This window comes from Lactuca sativa, chromosome 4 (assembly GCF_002870075.4).
Source record: "Lactuca sativa cultivar Salinas chromosome 4, Lsat_Salinas_v11, whole genome shotgun sequence".
NCBI classification, from domain to species: Eukaryota; Viridiplantae; Streptophyta; class Magnoliopsida; order Asterales; family Asteraceae; genus Lactuca; species Lactuca sativa.
Window position 1 is genome coordinate 225,097,679 of NC_056626.2, and position 15,268 is coordinate 225,112,946.

At 41.0% G+C, this 15,268-nt stretch overlaps 1 non-coding gene across 1 annotated transcript; it reads right to left on the bottom strand.

Moving 5' to 3' along the window:
* Window positions 1-1,312: 1,312 nt before the first annotated feature.
* LOC111884997 (small nucleolar RNA R71) lies at window positions 1,313-1,419 on the bottom strand. Its single transcript, XR_002847970.1, has one exon. It is a non-coding gene; the product is annotated as a small nucleolar RNA R71 (small nucleolar RNA).
* Window positions 1,420-15,268: the final 13,849 nt, after the last annotated feature.

Genomic DNA, 15,268 nt, shown 5'->3' on the forward strand with positions numbered 1-15,268 from the left:
GTTCAATTGTGCTATTATCGATTTAGTGTTTAACTTGAGCATGACCATTGCCTTGTCATGCATAAATTGATAGGCCCAATAATTTAACCATAAGAGCTAGATAATTGGTAATGAATATAATATATCCACTAGAAATCAACCATAGGAGAAAGTGAAATTGGATCTAGACAAAAGTATTCTCTTAATTCATGAAGTTGCTTTGTTTTTGTTGCTTGCTTTTTCTTAGTTGATAGTAAGTTATTCGGATCTTGCAAAATCATTAAAAACCCCCCAATCATAGTATATTTAATAGTATAATTAGAAGTAGTTAATTTTACTAATTAAATTTTATTCCCTGTGATTGACACCCGACTTACCTTAGCTATACTATAATCTGACTAGTTACACTGTAGAGTGGTGCGTAGTTAGTAAAAGTTTGTTAGGTTATAAATTTAAAACTAAATAGGTACTTATGTGCACATCAAAGTTTTTTGCACCATTTCCGGGGAACGGCATATTTGATTTATATTTTAATTTTTTTGGTTATTCGATCCTTTTTTGTGGGGTAAAAACCACAAAAAGTTACTTTGGTTTCATTTGTTTATTTTAGTTTTTCACTAAAATCCAACCACGTCGTGGTCTCGCTTCTGTTAGATATTTAATTAATGATTTTTATTCCTTTTATGCATTCTTGTTTTGCTTTTGTTTTATTTCATTGATTTATGAACAGAGGATCTAAAACTCCTATTGTTCCTCTACTTCAAGACCCAAAATCCGCTTTCCATAAGCAGAAAGACAAGAAAGCCAACGAGTCAACAAGCAATTCTCAATCGAAGAGAGGATTTGAAAGCTTCGAGAGGACGCTTGATAAAAAGGGAATTGGATACGAGCTAGAATCATCTACCGAAGGAAGTTCAGACGAGGAAGAGATAAAGGTTTAGGTTGAAGAGATGGTGGATATTATGAGAATGGCAATAGGAGACTACAAGAAAAGGATAAGTGAAGAACATGGAACAGGTCTAGTTCCACTTGAGATGCCAACCAAGAGAAGTTTTGAGCTCAAACGACACATTCTATCCATGCTCAAGGACATACCTTTCGCATGGAAAGAGTATGAAGATGCTTTTAAGCACACTGATGAGGTCAAAGACATTGCCAACTACTTTCATGTTCCTAATGTGACAAGGAATCCGTTTTACAAAGGAAACATCCGGTCACATTTACTGGTGAGGCTAAGGTGTGGTTGAAATCTCTTGCACCTGGATCCATCACTACATGGGCTAATCTTCATGATGCTTTCATTTAGCAATTTAGTCCACCTTTGAAGATCTTAAAGCTCAAAAAGAAGATTGCTAACTTCTAATAAGGGGTGGGAGAGTCACTGTATGAAGCTTAGGAATGATACAAGGGCTTGTTAACAAGTTGACGTCAACATGACTTGAATGTTCAACAAGAAGTTTCCATCTTCTATGATGGAGTGAATGTAACTACTAGACAACTTCTTGACTCACAAGGGCCTATGAAAAAGAAGGAGTCGGTAACTATTAAAGAATTGATTGAAGAGTTTGAAAAGCACTCCTGAGAGTACCAAAATCCACGAGATGATGTTACAAGAGGAAAAGGAGATGGAGGGAACACGAATATTGGTGTAATTATAGCTAAGCTAGACTCTATGGAAAGGTAAATGACAAAGTTATATTAATCAATGCATGCCATAAGAGTTGGTTATGACAATTGTAGTGGTCCACACTTAACCAAGGATCGTGATTTGGATGAAATGGGAATAAGAAGGTGCAAGTGTTCTATTCAAGTGGTGACAAGTATGATGAATGTTAGAGAAAGCCTAAGAAGGGGTGGTTACCTTGTGAAGAATACAAGAAATAGAAAGATGAGAAGTATAGACAAACAGGGAGAGGATTCTATGAAAAATAGCAACCACCACCTGAAAATAAGATAGATTTCGAGTCGGTACTCCATAGATTTATGGAAGCATCTGAAAAGATCCATAATATGTCACACCCCAAAACCAGAACGGCAGAAAGGTTCGGGGGCAGATGATGTCATGCACAATATCATAACAACGAGTATAATAGTGACCAAAGTAAACATAACCATCATAGATATAATTTAAAAGGTTATATTATTTCAAATGAGTTACATGTTTCCAAATAAATTAGAATATGATGACAAAATGATTTTTTAACCGACGCCTTAGCGTCTCGTCCTCAAAATCTGATGGTTACCTATTTTAGTGATTTCGAGAGAATACAAATAGTTTTGATAGAGTATCAACAATTAAGTTGGTAAGTTCATAAGAGTTTTGTATGATAAAATATACTGTTTTTCCTTGTAAAATGATAGGGTCTATTTTTACAGAAAATATGATATTTTCCTTTAAAATGAATTGTAGTCTTAGTCACCTCAACACCGATATGTATAAGCTTTCTGTGCTTAAAATCTGTATTACGTAGTTTTGCTTTACATAAAACCATTTAAGTATATGTTTTCCTAAAATGCCCATTGTATTGTAAAAATAGCGTACTGTAGTTTTATCTAGATAAAATCAGTTAATTGTTTGTTAGCCCCGTAAACTAAATGTATTGTTAATACCCCATGTGAGTTATTATAACCATGCTAGCAACTAGTTGGCCTATGATGACGTTCTTCAGGCGTCAGAATGTTATGATATTTGTCACCCCAGACCTACCAGTGTAACTGTAGCTAACAGTTTAGGTGCGGGATTGTCAGTCCTGTATAGATCTATACACAAGTATCACACTCTCCCTACAAGAGATTCTGGTTTATAATACAGAACATAAGTTACGTACTTAAAAGTACGGTGAAGCCAAATGTCTCACAAAATTTGTATCAATAGGTTTACGTATGAAAAATCCCTTTTTCTTGTAAATGTATGTATTACCCTTTCATAGTGCTTATATAATGTAAAAATGATTCTATTTTTATATAATTATTTTATTGTCCCAAAAGAGTAAAATAGCGTGAATATTCCTCAAAGTATACTTACTATAGTTTGTAAATGTATGTTCCTTCGAAATGAAAACCTTTGCGTTTTAACAACTTTGCATGTAAAAGTTTATAATTTTGGTAATAACGTTATTTTATGTATTTATCATTTTCACCTAAATGTATATAGAATATAAGAAAACATAAGTAACTGTTTGTATTTTTACACAAGTTTTCTTGTGTCTCACTTGTATCCCCCCTAAAATAGACAAAAAGTCATGAAAAATGTAGGGGAATGAACTCACCTTATATGAATTTGCGGTTTGATAACGAGATGATGGTGATGATCTTTAAGTTAGAACACTTGAAGGTAGTCGTATCCTAATCGTTTTTAACACGTAATAATGTGTAAATCTGATGAGCTAACATGAATGTTTTTGTAAGAACACTAGATTAGATGAGAAATACTTACAAGAATCCTGGAATTAGCTTGGAAGATAGTCTTGTTTTTTAGAGAAAGCTAGAGTGGGAAGAATGGGTTTGAAGACTTGAAAGAATATGAGGTGAAGTTGCTTGACTATGAATGAAGAATTGTAAATGAGTTTCGAATTGTGGTTTATATATGGGATAAGAGTTGTAACATCCCCCTCTGGCACGTATCACAATATTGTCCGCTTTGGGCCACTCGGCACGAGGACTTCCCAGGGGGTCACCCATCCTGGTACTACTCCCGCCCGAGCACGCTTAACTGCAGAGTTCTTATGGGATCTGCTGCCCTCACGGCTTTAAAACGCGTTGTGATAGGGAAGGTATCCACACCCCTTTATAAGGAAATGCTTAGTTCTCCTTCCCAGCCGATGTGGGATCAGATCTAACCCACTTTCACCCCCCATTATAGGGTTCGACGTCCTCGTCGAACACATCGACCCGTGCCTTGGCTCTGATACCATTTGTAACATCCCCCTCTGGCACGTATCACAATATTGTCCGCTTTGGGCCACTCGGCACGAGGACTTCCTAGGGGGTCACCCATCCTGGTACTACTCCCGCCCGAGCACGCTTAACTGCAGAGTTCTTATGGGATCTGCTGCCCTCACGGCTTTAAAACGCGTTGTGATAGGGAAGGTATCCACACCCCTTTATAAGGAAATACTTAGTTCTCCTTCCCAGCCGATGTGGGATCAGATCTAACCCACTTTATACCAATCTGTCACACCCCCAAACCAGAACGGCGGAATCGTTCGGGGGCGGAGGACGTCATATTTAGTATCATAACAGTTCATAGAAAGGAAAGTACACACCACCATAATATAAATATGTTTGAAAAGTTTACATGATTGTAGATGTTACATATTTGCAAAAGAAATCAAATACAAAATGGTGATCCAAAATATGTTACTAACGCTAGTGCGTTAGTCTTCAGAAGTAGTTGCTACCTGGCTAGCGGTTTCCTGTGAATACAAGTTATTTCAAAGAAAAAGTGTCAACATTTAAGTTGGTGAATTCATAAGTGGTGTTTTGAGAAGATGTATGCCATTCGAAAGTGTTTGCATGTTTTCCAGAAAAACCCTTATTTTCCTATAAAAGTATGAAATGCATATGAATGTTCGTGATGTAAATTGCAACTAATTGTACCGAGAAAATCCCTTATTTTCCAATTAGTTGTTTGGTTTGTATACAGGAAAAACCCTTATTTTCCTGAACATAATTGGCAGTCTTTAAGACCGAAAATCACAAGCAAGCGACATGCTTGTAAGTCGTGTCATAGTTTTACATAGTAAAGCTATACGAAAATCGCCCTTATTAAATGAAGAATAGTTTTAATGACTACTTGTTCATAAAAGCATAATACCATAATAATTGTATATCCGATGAGTTTTATAACCATACTAAACATAATATGCCTGTAGCGACGTTCTTCAGGCGTCGTAGCGTTATGACAACTGTCACCCCAAAAGACGGACTGTAGCTAACAGTCAGGGCGCGGGATCATGACTTCCCGTATAGATCTATACACATTTGACACGTTCTCCGGACGGGAGACTCTGGTTATAGACAGGACTTGCAGCATTATTTTCTAATAAAGAAAGTAACGTTTGAAGATATACACGACTCATGGATTCTCAACTAAGTCTGTAATAAAGTAGTAGTTTGCATGCAAAGTTTAACCTCTTTTACAATGTTTGACAAAGCATAAATCATAAGTTCTTTTAAATGCATAAAATGACTTAGTAAAGAATGTTACCCTTGATATGATGTTTTTGTATGTAAACGTATAAATAAAACATATTTCTATTTATAAACATATTATATCCCAAGAGGGTAAAGCTGTGTTGTGAGGGGTTTTGTATCATAATAACTTCACAAGATAGTTAAAACAACAGTATGAAAAGTATATCAAAAGGTTAATGTTTCACACGATTTTAGTCATGTGTTTACTTGTATTCCTCCCCAAAAAGAGTATAAAACATTTAAAATGTATTTAAAGAGTGTTCGAAGGGGATATGAACTCACTTGATAGTTTGAAGATTGCAAGGTGGAAAACCGGGCAGAGTTTCGACTAGGGAAACTGATTTTTCTCGGGATTCTCGGGAATCTCGGGAGTAGAATCGAGCCTCGGGATTTGAGCAAAAAGACCAGAGCTTCGGGTTTGAGCGGACACGTAAAACGAGGCAAGGCTGTGAGAGAGAGAGAAGAAATGAGCCCTTTTCTTGGAAACCCTCGCATCTTATTTATAGCAAGGCTGGTCTGCCTCGGTACGCGGGGCGTACGCTCGTACGCGCTGCGTACGCGTACGTCATGCATGACCGAAGCCTCGACTGCCTCGGTTCAGATGGGACGGGTTCTTGGGTTCTCGGGTCGGATGGGACGGGTTGCTGGGGAGGTGGGTCGGATGGGACGCCGGGTCGGATGGGACGTCGGGTCGGACGGGTCGGACGGGTCGGCTTCCTCGGATATGGCGACGTGGACTATCCGAGGCCAATCCTCTCGGTTACGCGGGGCGTACAGGAGTACGCAGCGCGTACTTCGGAGAAGGACGCTGACTCCTCTTCGGATAATATCCGAATTTTGAATTAAATAAATAATTAATTTATTTAATAAACTTCAAAAATCCATATCTTCTTCATACGAACTCCGTTTTCGATGGTCTTTATATCCACGCGTAGGTGAGACTATGATCTACAACTTTCGTTTAGACTCCGTTGGCAATTTCCAAAATTATTTTTATTATTTATTTTATAACTAATCGTTTTTAAGGAATTTCTTTGAAAAATCATAACTTCCTCATGCGAAGTCAGATTTGGACGTTCTTTTTGTGTACGCTCACGGTTTAATGTTATCCATGACTTTCATTTAGATACCTAAGGCTAAATGTTATCGTATTGAAACTTTGCATTTTTCGTTTGATCGGTGTTGTCGGTTTTGACAGAAATCTTAGAATGGTCATAGCTTCTTCGCCATAACTCAGATTTTAGTGTTCTTTATATATTTGGAACCTTTAAGATGATATCTACCACATAGCGTACTCCAAATCAGAGCTTTTGAATAATTCATTTATCGATGATATTCCCATTACATTCAAAAGGGGTTACAAGACTCGGTTTATAATGCTTGGAAATAACGGGTTGTTACATCATCCCCCCGTTAAACGGAATTTCGTCCCGAAATTTAATACAAGGTAAGAGTTTTAGGGGCTGAGGAAGAGATGCGGATACTTCTGTAGCATTTGGTCTTCCCGTTCCCATGTGAATTCGGGTCCTCTCTTAGCATTCCATCGAACTTTTACTATTGGAATGCGACTCTGCTTGGTCCTTTTAACTTCCCTATCCATGATCTCGACGGGTTCTTCCACAAAGTTAAGATTTTCGTTTAACGCAATTTCATCGAGTGGAATTACAAGTGTTTCGTCGGACAAACACTTTTTCAGGTTCGACACGTGGAATACTGGATGCACTTTGTTAAGCTCGATTGGAAGTTGGAGTTTGTAGGCCACTGGACCAACTCTCGAAATGATTTCGAAGGGTCCAATGTACCTGGGATTTAGCTTTCCACGCTTCCCAAAGCGTATCATGCCTTTCCAGGGTGAGACCTTCAGTAGCACACGGTCGCCAATCTGGAATTCCAAGGGTTTACGTCTCCTGTCGGCATAACTCTTTTGCCTATCCCTTGAGGACTTCAGTCGTTCTCGTATTTGCACGTTCTTTTCGGTAGTTTCTCTGATGATCTCTGGACCAGTAAGGGTGCTTTTAGTGACTAGACCTTTTGCCAATTGGGTGTCGCCCACTTCCGTCCAACACAGGGGTGATCTGCACTTACGGCCGTAAAGGGCTTCGAATGGGGCGGTCTTGATACTAGTATGATAACTATTGTTATAGGAGAACTCGACCAAAGGCAAGTGAATATCCCATGCCTTGCCAAAGTCGATTACACATGCTCGCAACATGTCTTCCAAGGTTTGGATCGTCCTCTCACTCTGTCCGTCAGTTTGAGGGTGGTATGCTGTACTCATGTCCAACCTTGTTCCCATGGATTTTTGCAATGATTGCCAAAATCTGGAAGTGAACCTGCTGTCTCTATCTGAGATGATGGACATTGGCACCCCATGAAGTCGTACGATCTCCCGGATGTAGGTTCTTGATAGTTTTTCCATCCTATCGGTTTCCTTGATAGGTAAGAAATGGGCTGATTTGGTTAATCTGTCGACGATTACCCAAATAGTATCTTGGCCACTCTGAGTTTTGGGCAGTTTGGTTATGAAGTCCATGGAAATCTGCTCCCATTTCCACTCAGGTATTTCAGGTTGTTGGAGTAGGCCTGAGGGTTTTTGGTGTTCTACCTTTATTTTGGCGCAAGTTAAACACTTGCTCACATACGTAGCGATCTCTGCTTTCATGTTTGGCCACCAGTAGAGTTGCTTGAGATCTAGATACATCTTGTCTGACCCTGGGTGTACGGAGTATGGGGTCCTGTGTGCCTCGCTCATAACTACCTCTCTGAATCCCCCAAACTTTGGTGTCCAGATCCGGTTCATGAGGTAGCGTGCTCCGTCACTCTTGATTTCTAAGTTCTTGCCCATCCCCCTAAGGGCCTCACCTGCCACGTTTTCGGGTTTCAAGGCCTCTAATTGAGCTTCCTTGACTTGCGTTGATAGGTGCGAATGGATCGACATAGCTAAGGACTTCACTCTTCGGCCTGAGTACTCCTTTCGACTAAGGGCATCGGCTACGACGTTGGCTTTACCCGGATGATAACGAATATCGCATTCGTAATCATTGAGTAGCTCGACCCATCGCCGTTGTCTCATGTTGAGTTCCTTCTGATCGAAAATGTGTTGTAAGCTCTTGTGGTCGGTAAAGATAGTGCTCTTCGTTCCATACAAGTAATGTCTCCAGATCTTCAGAGCAAACACTACTGCTCCTAGCTCAAGATCGTGGGTCGTGTAGTTAACCTCATGTGTTTTCAACTGTCTCGAGGCGTAGGCGATGACCTTACCTCGCTGCATCAGAACACATCCGAGTCCTTGGTTTGATGCATCGCAATAAACTACGAAGTCTTCTATTCCTTCGGGAAGGGATAGTATTGGTGCGGTGCACAAGGCTCGTTTGAGCGTTTGGAACGCTCTTTCTTGTTTCTCTTCCCAGTCAAAGGCCACACCTTTCTGGGTTAGGGTTGTAAGAGGCTTCGCTATTCGTGAGAAGTTCTGAATGAACCTGCGGTAGTAGCCAGCGAGACCTATAAATTGACGAATTTCTGTAGGAGTCTTCGGTGCTGACCAGTTCTCAATGGCCTTAATTTTGGATGGGTCCACGTGGATTCCCTCTTTGCTTACCACGTGTCCTAAGAATTCGACTCTTCGGATCCAAAATTCACATTTCGAGAACTTCGCATAAAGTTTCTCTTTTCTTAATGTCCCTAGAACTTGTCGCAGATGATTGCCATGTTCTTTCTTACTTCGGGAGTAGATCAGGATGTCGTCAATGAAAACGATGACGAACTGATCCAAGTAAGGTCGGCATACTCTATTCATCAGATCCATGAAGACTGCGGGCGCATTGGTCAATCCGAATGGCATCACTACGAACTCGTAATGTCCGTAACGAGTTCGGAAGGCGGTCTTCGGCACATCCTCCTCTAGCACTCGTAACTGGTGATACCCGGATCTCAGATCAATCTTAGAAAAATAGTTCGCCCCTTGTAGTTGGTCGAATAGATCATCTATGCGTGGTAGAGGATAACGATTCTTGACCGTCAGTTTGTTGAGTTCTCTATAGTCGATGCACATCCTGAACGATCCATCTTTCTTTTTCACAAACAACACGGGTGCTCCCCAAGGTGAGAAGCTCGGTCTGATGAATCCTTTTCCCAGTAGTTCATTCAGTTGACTGGATAACTCCTGCATCTCTGCTGGGGCTAATCGATAGGGTGCTTTGGCTACTGGGGTAGCTCCGGGAATCAGATCGATTCTGAATTCGACTTGTCTTACGGGTGGTATCCCTGGAAGGTCCTCGGGAAACACATCGGGAAAATCGCAAACGTCGGGCACATCCTTGATGTCTCGGACTTCGCGTTTCACGTCTACAACATGTGCAAGAAATGCGTGACACTCCTTTCGTAAGTGCTTATGAGCTTGGATACTTGAGATGATTCTAAGAGTGGTACTAGGTTTGTCGCCCAAGACAAAGGAGGTTTCGCCGGTTGGCAGATTAAGGCGAACGGCCTTATCGTAACATAGAATGTCCGCACGATGTGAACTCAGCCAATCCATGCCAATGATGACATCGAAACTCTTAATCGAGACTGGCATGAGGTTGATTTGAAAGGGATTATCGTTTAGAGTTAGGGTGCAGTTTAAGTATATCTCTTTAGTGCCTTCAGTTTTCCCGTTGGCCATTTCTACTATGAACGGTTCACTTAATGATTGTGGTATTGGTTTTAGCATGCTTTTAAAGTCGTGACTCACAAAACTCCTTTCCGCTCCACTATCAAACAAAATGCATGCATACGAGTTATCGAGAAGGAACATACCCGTAACAACAGTAGGGTCCGCAATGGCTTCATCTTGTCCCATTGCGAAAACTCGGCCTCTTCCGCCGGTATTCCTGTTGTTTGCCTTCGGGCAGTCCTTGCGGTAGTGCCCTGTGCTCCCGCACTCAAAGCAAGCGCGGCTTACTCCGGTATTAGCAGTGGGGGCGGATTGTTGGGTTGGCTCCTTGCAATAGCGGGCTGTATGACCCTTCTTATTGCATCTGGTGCATTGAAGGCCATGACAGAGACCGTGATGGTGGAAGTTGCACTGGTTACATTTCGGTAGCTTTCCATTGTATGAACTTGTGGGGGCAGAGTTGGTAGGTACAGTAATAGCGTGGGTCGCTATCACTTGTTGTTTCTTGGGGTTCTCCTGGAGGGTTTGTCCCCTCCTCTTGTTCCAAGGCCTACTCTGTCCCTGAGCCTCCCTAGGTGGATTTGCGGCTGTTGTGATGGTACCCTGTTTTGCTCCGTGATCGATGAGTCGTTGCGCCAGGCGTTTAGCGCTGTTGTAGGTGATAGGGTTGGAGGCTAGGACATGCCCTTGAATCTGGGGTGACAACCCCCAAATGTACCTTTCGACCTTCTTTGATTCTGGGTTGACCATGGTAGGGCACAAAGCAGCGAGATCGTTGAACCTAGCTGTGTAAGCGACTAGGTCAGATCCGACCATTTTCAAATTCTAGAGCTCCTGCTCAAGCTTTTGCACTTCACCCCTTGGGCAGTATTCTTCCAGTAGTAGTACCTTCAGTTCTTCCCAACTCATGGCGTTAGCGACAGTGAGCGTTACTGAGTTCACATGGCTTTTCCAGCAAGTGAGGGCTCGATCTATGAAGGTGCAAGAAGCGAACTTAACCTTGCTTGTTTCTTGGCACGAGCAGATCTCGAAGACAGTTTCGGTCTTTTCGAACCATTGCATTAGTGCAATGACTCCGCCACCGCCATTAAAAGTCTTTGGCTTCGATTTGGAGAACTCCTTGTAAGTACACTCTCTAACATGGCCCTGGCCGGTGCCACGATTGGGATGATTCGTGCTGCTTCCTGTACCTCCATTGGCATTGGAGTTTATTTGAGAGAGGGCTGCTGCTACTGCTGCTGTGATAGCAGCCTGGACCATTGCCGGATCATAAGTTAGTGGTGGAGGTGGTGGTGGGGTTGCGTTGGTACGTGCTGATCTACGAGGAGGCATTGCTCTGTCAAAAGGAAAAAAAATGAGATATTATGAGTTTTGGTGGTTGTGAGTTGAATGATATTGAGTTAACTGCCTTAAATAGATTAAGAATTTGGTTTGATCAACAATGGGTTTTGAGCTTGATTTATTAATAACGTTTGAATGGATGCACTTATGAGTTGAACGGAATACACATATTTAAAACCAGAAAAAGGGGGGTATGCCCTATATATATAAAACATATAGTTGTGTTACATCCGGGTTTAGACAAAACTTTTTGACCTATCTAAAGGTCTCCGATTACAGAAAGTTTTAACGAAAAGAACATTCTTATCCGAAGTCCTAATTTATAACAAAATTTGAAATCCTGGCAGACACTATTTGCGACGTAGGTTGCGCTTGGAGCTTGACTCCGCATCTGACTGCTTCGATTCCATTAGGCGCCGATCAAAAGCGGCTTGTTGCTCCCTTAACTCGGCTAGGGCTGCAATTATCTGTGCCTGAAATGCCTCAGACTGGAGTTGAACATTATCTTGTATCTTGTCCAGCCTACGGATATCAGAAGTGTGAACCTGCACTTCCACGTTGATATCCCGGAGTCGGCTTGCTTGTACTCCGGACTGATAGGACTGATTGGCTAACTTACCCACCATTACCGGGAGTGCTCGATCAGTCGAACTTCCACCGCGGACATCATAGAAGTCCCGACACATGCCGTAGGGAGGGCGTATGCCTTGTTGTTGGCTCCAATGATGTAGGTGACTTCCCCAGACGGGAGTGGGTCCTTGGAAGTTCCTCACATGGACAGGAGGTTGAATGGGTGGTGGATTGATCACTTCCGGCTCTGAGTCAGTACCGGAGTCATCACCCAATTCTATGGGTTCCTCATCCTCTTCGGGATCATCTTCGATCCATCCTCCGTTGCCTTGGTTGGGAAAGTAGGGGTCATTGGGGTGGTGAAATCCAGCCATTTGACTGTACGAGAAATAGGGTCATAAGAATTGAATAAAGTCGGAACATGCAAAACATGTAAATTAGTTTAAATAGCAATTACTCCTATACCATTTAAATTACTGTGTTTGATTCTAATAACGGTTTGGTAAGTTTTTTAAAATTTGTTGTCCACTGTAGACACCCCTCGGCACACGTTAGTCGGCTCTCGGACAAATATAGTTGATCAGGCTATATCCTTCCCAGTTCCGATTACGTGTCCCAAGGCGTACCTGTACTGCACAACTTATTAATAATACTTCTAATATGGTACGATGTGGAACTGTTATTTATTACTAAATGAATGCATGCTTACTTTACAAAACTAAATAGATTTAATTTCAAAAGTATGACTCTTCTCAGAGTGTTTTTGCCCAGTTGAGTTTATAGTTGTATATAAAAAAATGGTTTTGATATACTTAATTCACTATAAACGATGCTCTGATACCAATCTGTCACACCCCCAAACCAGAACGGCGGAATCGTTCGGGGGCGGAGGACGTCATATTTAGTATCATAACAGTTCATAGAAAGGAAAGTACACACCACCATAATATAAATATGTTTGAAAAGTTTACATGATTGTAGATGTTACATATTTGCAAAAGAAATCAAATATAAAATGGTGATCCAAAATATGTTACTAACGCCAGTGCGTTAGTCTTCAGAAGTAGTTGCTACTTGGCTAGCGGTTTCCTGTGAATACAAGTTATTTCAAAGAAAAAGTGTCAACATTTAAGTTGGTGAATTCATAAGTGGTGTTTTGAGAAGATGTATGCCATTCGAAAGTGTTTGCATGTTTTCCAGAAAAACCCTTATTTTCCTATAAAAGTATGAAATGCATATGAATGTTCGTGATGTAAATTGCAACTAATTGTACCGAGAAAATCCCTTATTTTCCTATTAGTTGTTTGGTTTGTATACAGGAAAAACCCTTATTTTCCTGAACATAACTGGCAGTCTTTAAGACCGAAAATCGCAAGCAAGCGACGTGCTTGTAAGTCGTGTCATAGTTTTACATAGTAAAGCTATACGAAAATCGCCCTTATTAAATGAAGAATAGTTTTAATGACTACTTGTTCATAAAAGCATAATACCATAATAATTGTATATCCGATGAGTTTTATAACCATACTAAACATAATATGCCTGTAGCGACGTTCTTCAGGCGTCGTAGCGTTATGACAACTGTCACCCCAAAAGACGGACTGTAGCTAACAGTCAGGGCGCGGGATCATGACTTCCCGTATAGATCTATACACATTTGACACGTTCTCCGGACGGGAGACTCTGGTTATAGACAGGACTTGCAGCATTATTTTCTAATAAAGAAAGTAACGTTTGAAGATATACACGACTCATGGATTCTCAACTAAGTCTGTAATAAAGTAGTAGTTTGCATGCAAAGTTTAACCTCTTTTACAATGTTTGACAAAGCATAAATCATAAGTTCTTTTAAATGCATAAAATGACTTAGTAAAGAATGTTACCCTTGATATGATGTTTTTGTATGTAAACGTATAAATAAAACATATTTCTATTTATAAACATATTATATCCCAAGAGGGTAAAGTTGTGTTGTGAGGGGTTTTGTATCATAATAACTTCACAAGATAGTTAAAACAACAGTATGAAAAGTATATCAAAAGGTTAATGTTTCACACGATTTTAGTCATGTGTTTACTTGTATTCCTCCCCAAAAAGAGTATAAAACATTTAAAATGTATTTAAAGAGTGTTCGAAGGGGATATGAACTCACTTGATAGTTTGAAGATTGCAAGGTGGAAAACCGGGCAGAGTTTCGACTAGGGAAACTGATTTTTCTCGGGATTCTCGGGAATCTCGGGAGTAGAATCGAGCCTCGGGATTTGAGCAAAAAGACCAGAGCTTCGGGTTTGAGCGGACACGTAAAACGAGGCAAGGCTGTGAGAGAGAGAGAAGAAATGAGCCCTTTTCTTGGAAACCCTCGCATCCTATTTATAGCAAGGCTGGTCTGCCTCGGTACGCGGGGCGTACGCTCGTACGCGCTACGTACGCGTACGTCATGCACGACCGAAGCCTCGACTGCCTCGGTTCGGATGGGACGGGTTCTTGGGTTCTCGGGTCGGATGGGACGGGTTGCTGGGGAGGTGGGTCGGATGGGACGCCGGGTCGGATGGGACGTCGGGTCGGACGGGTCGGACGGGTCGGCTTCCTCAGATATGGCGACGTGGACTATCCGAGGCCAATCCTCTCGGTTACGCGGGGCGTACAGGAGTACGCAGCGCGTACTTCGGAGAAGGACGCTGACTCCTCTTCGGATAATATCCGAATTTTGAATTAAATAAATAATTAATTTATTTAATAAACTTCAAAAATCCATATCTTCTTCATACGAACTCCGTTTTCGATGGTCTTTATATCCACGCGTAGGTGAGACTACGATCTACAACTTTCGTTTAGACTCCGTTGGCAATTTCCAAAATTATTTTTATTATTTATTTTATAACTAATCGTTTTTAAGGAATTTCTTTGAAAAATCATAACTTCCTCATGCGAAGTCAGATTTGGACGTTCTTTTTGTGTACGCTCACGGTTTAATGTTATCCATGACTTTCATTTAGATACCTAAGGCTAAATGTTATCGTATTGAAACTTTGCATTTTTCGTTTGATCGGTGTTGTCGGTTTTGACAGAAATCTTAGAATGGTCATAGCTTCTTCGCCATAACTCAGATTTTAGTGTTCTTTATATATTTGGAACCTTTAAGATGATATCTACCACATAGCGTACTCCAAATCAGAGCTTTTGAATAATTCATTTATCGATGATATTCCCATTACATTCAAAAGGGGTTACAAGACTCGGTTTATAATGCTTGGAAATAACGGGTTGTTACAAGAGTGAAATGAAGTGACAGTGAGTTGATGTTTACATTGGTATGTGTACTTATCACGTTAGGAAGGTAATTTCAACCAATCAAGTGGCACCATTTGACCACCATTTGGTAATTTCGGCCAAAATAGGGGTGATTTCGGTCAAGGCATGACCGAAATCGCCTTGTACACTCTTCAAAATGATGATTTCGGTAACGGCATCATCCAATAAAGGGTTTTCGGTCCATGTGAAGAGATTTCGGTCATAGTGGGCCTTAAAATA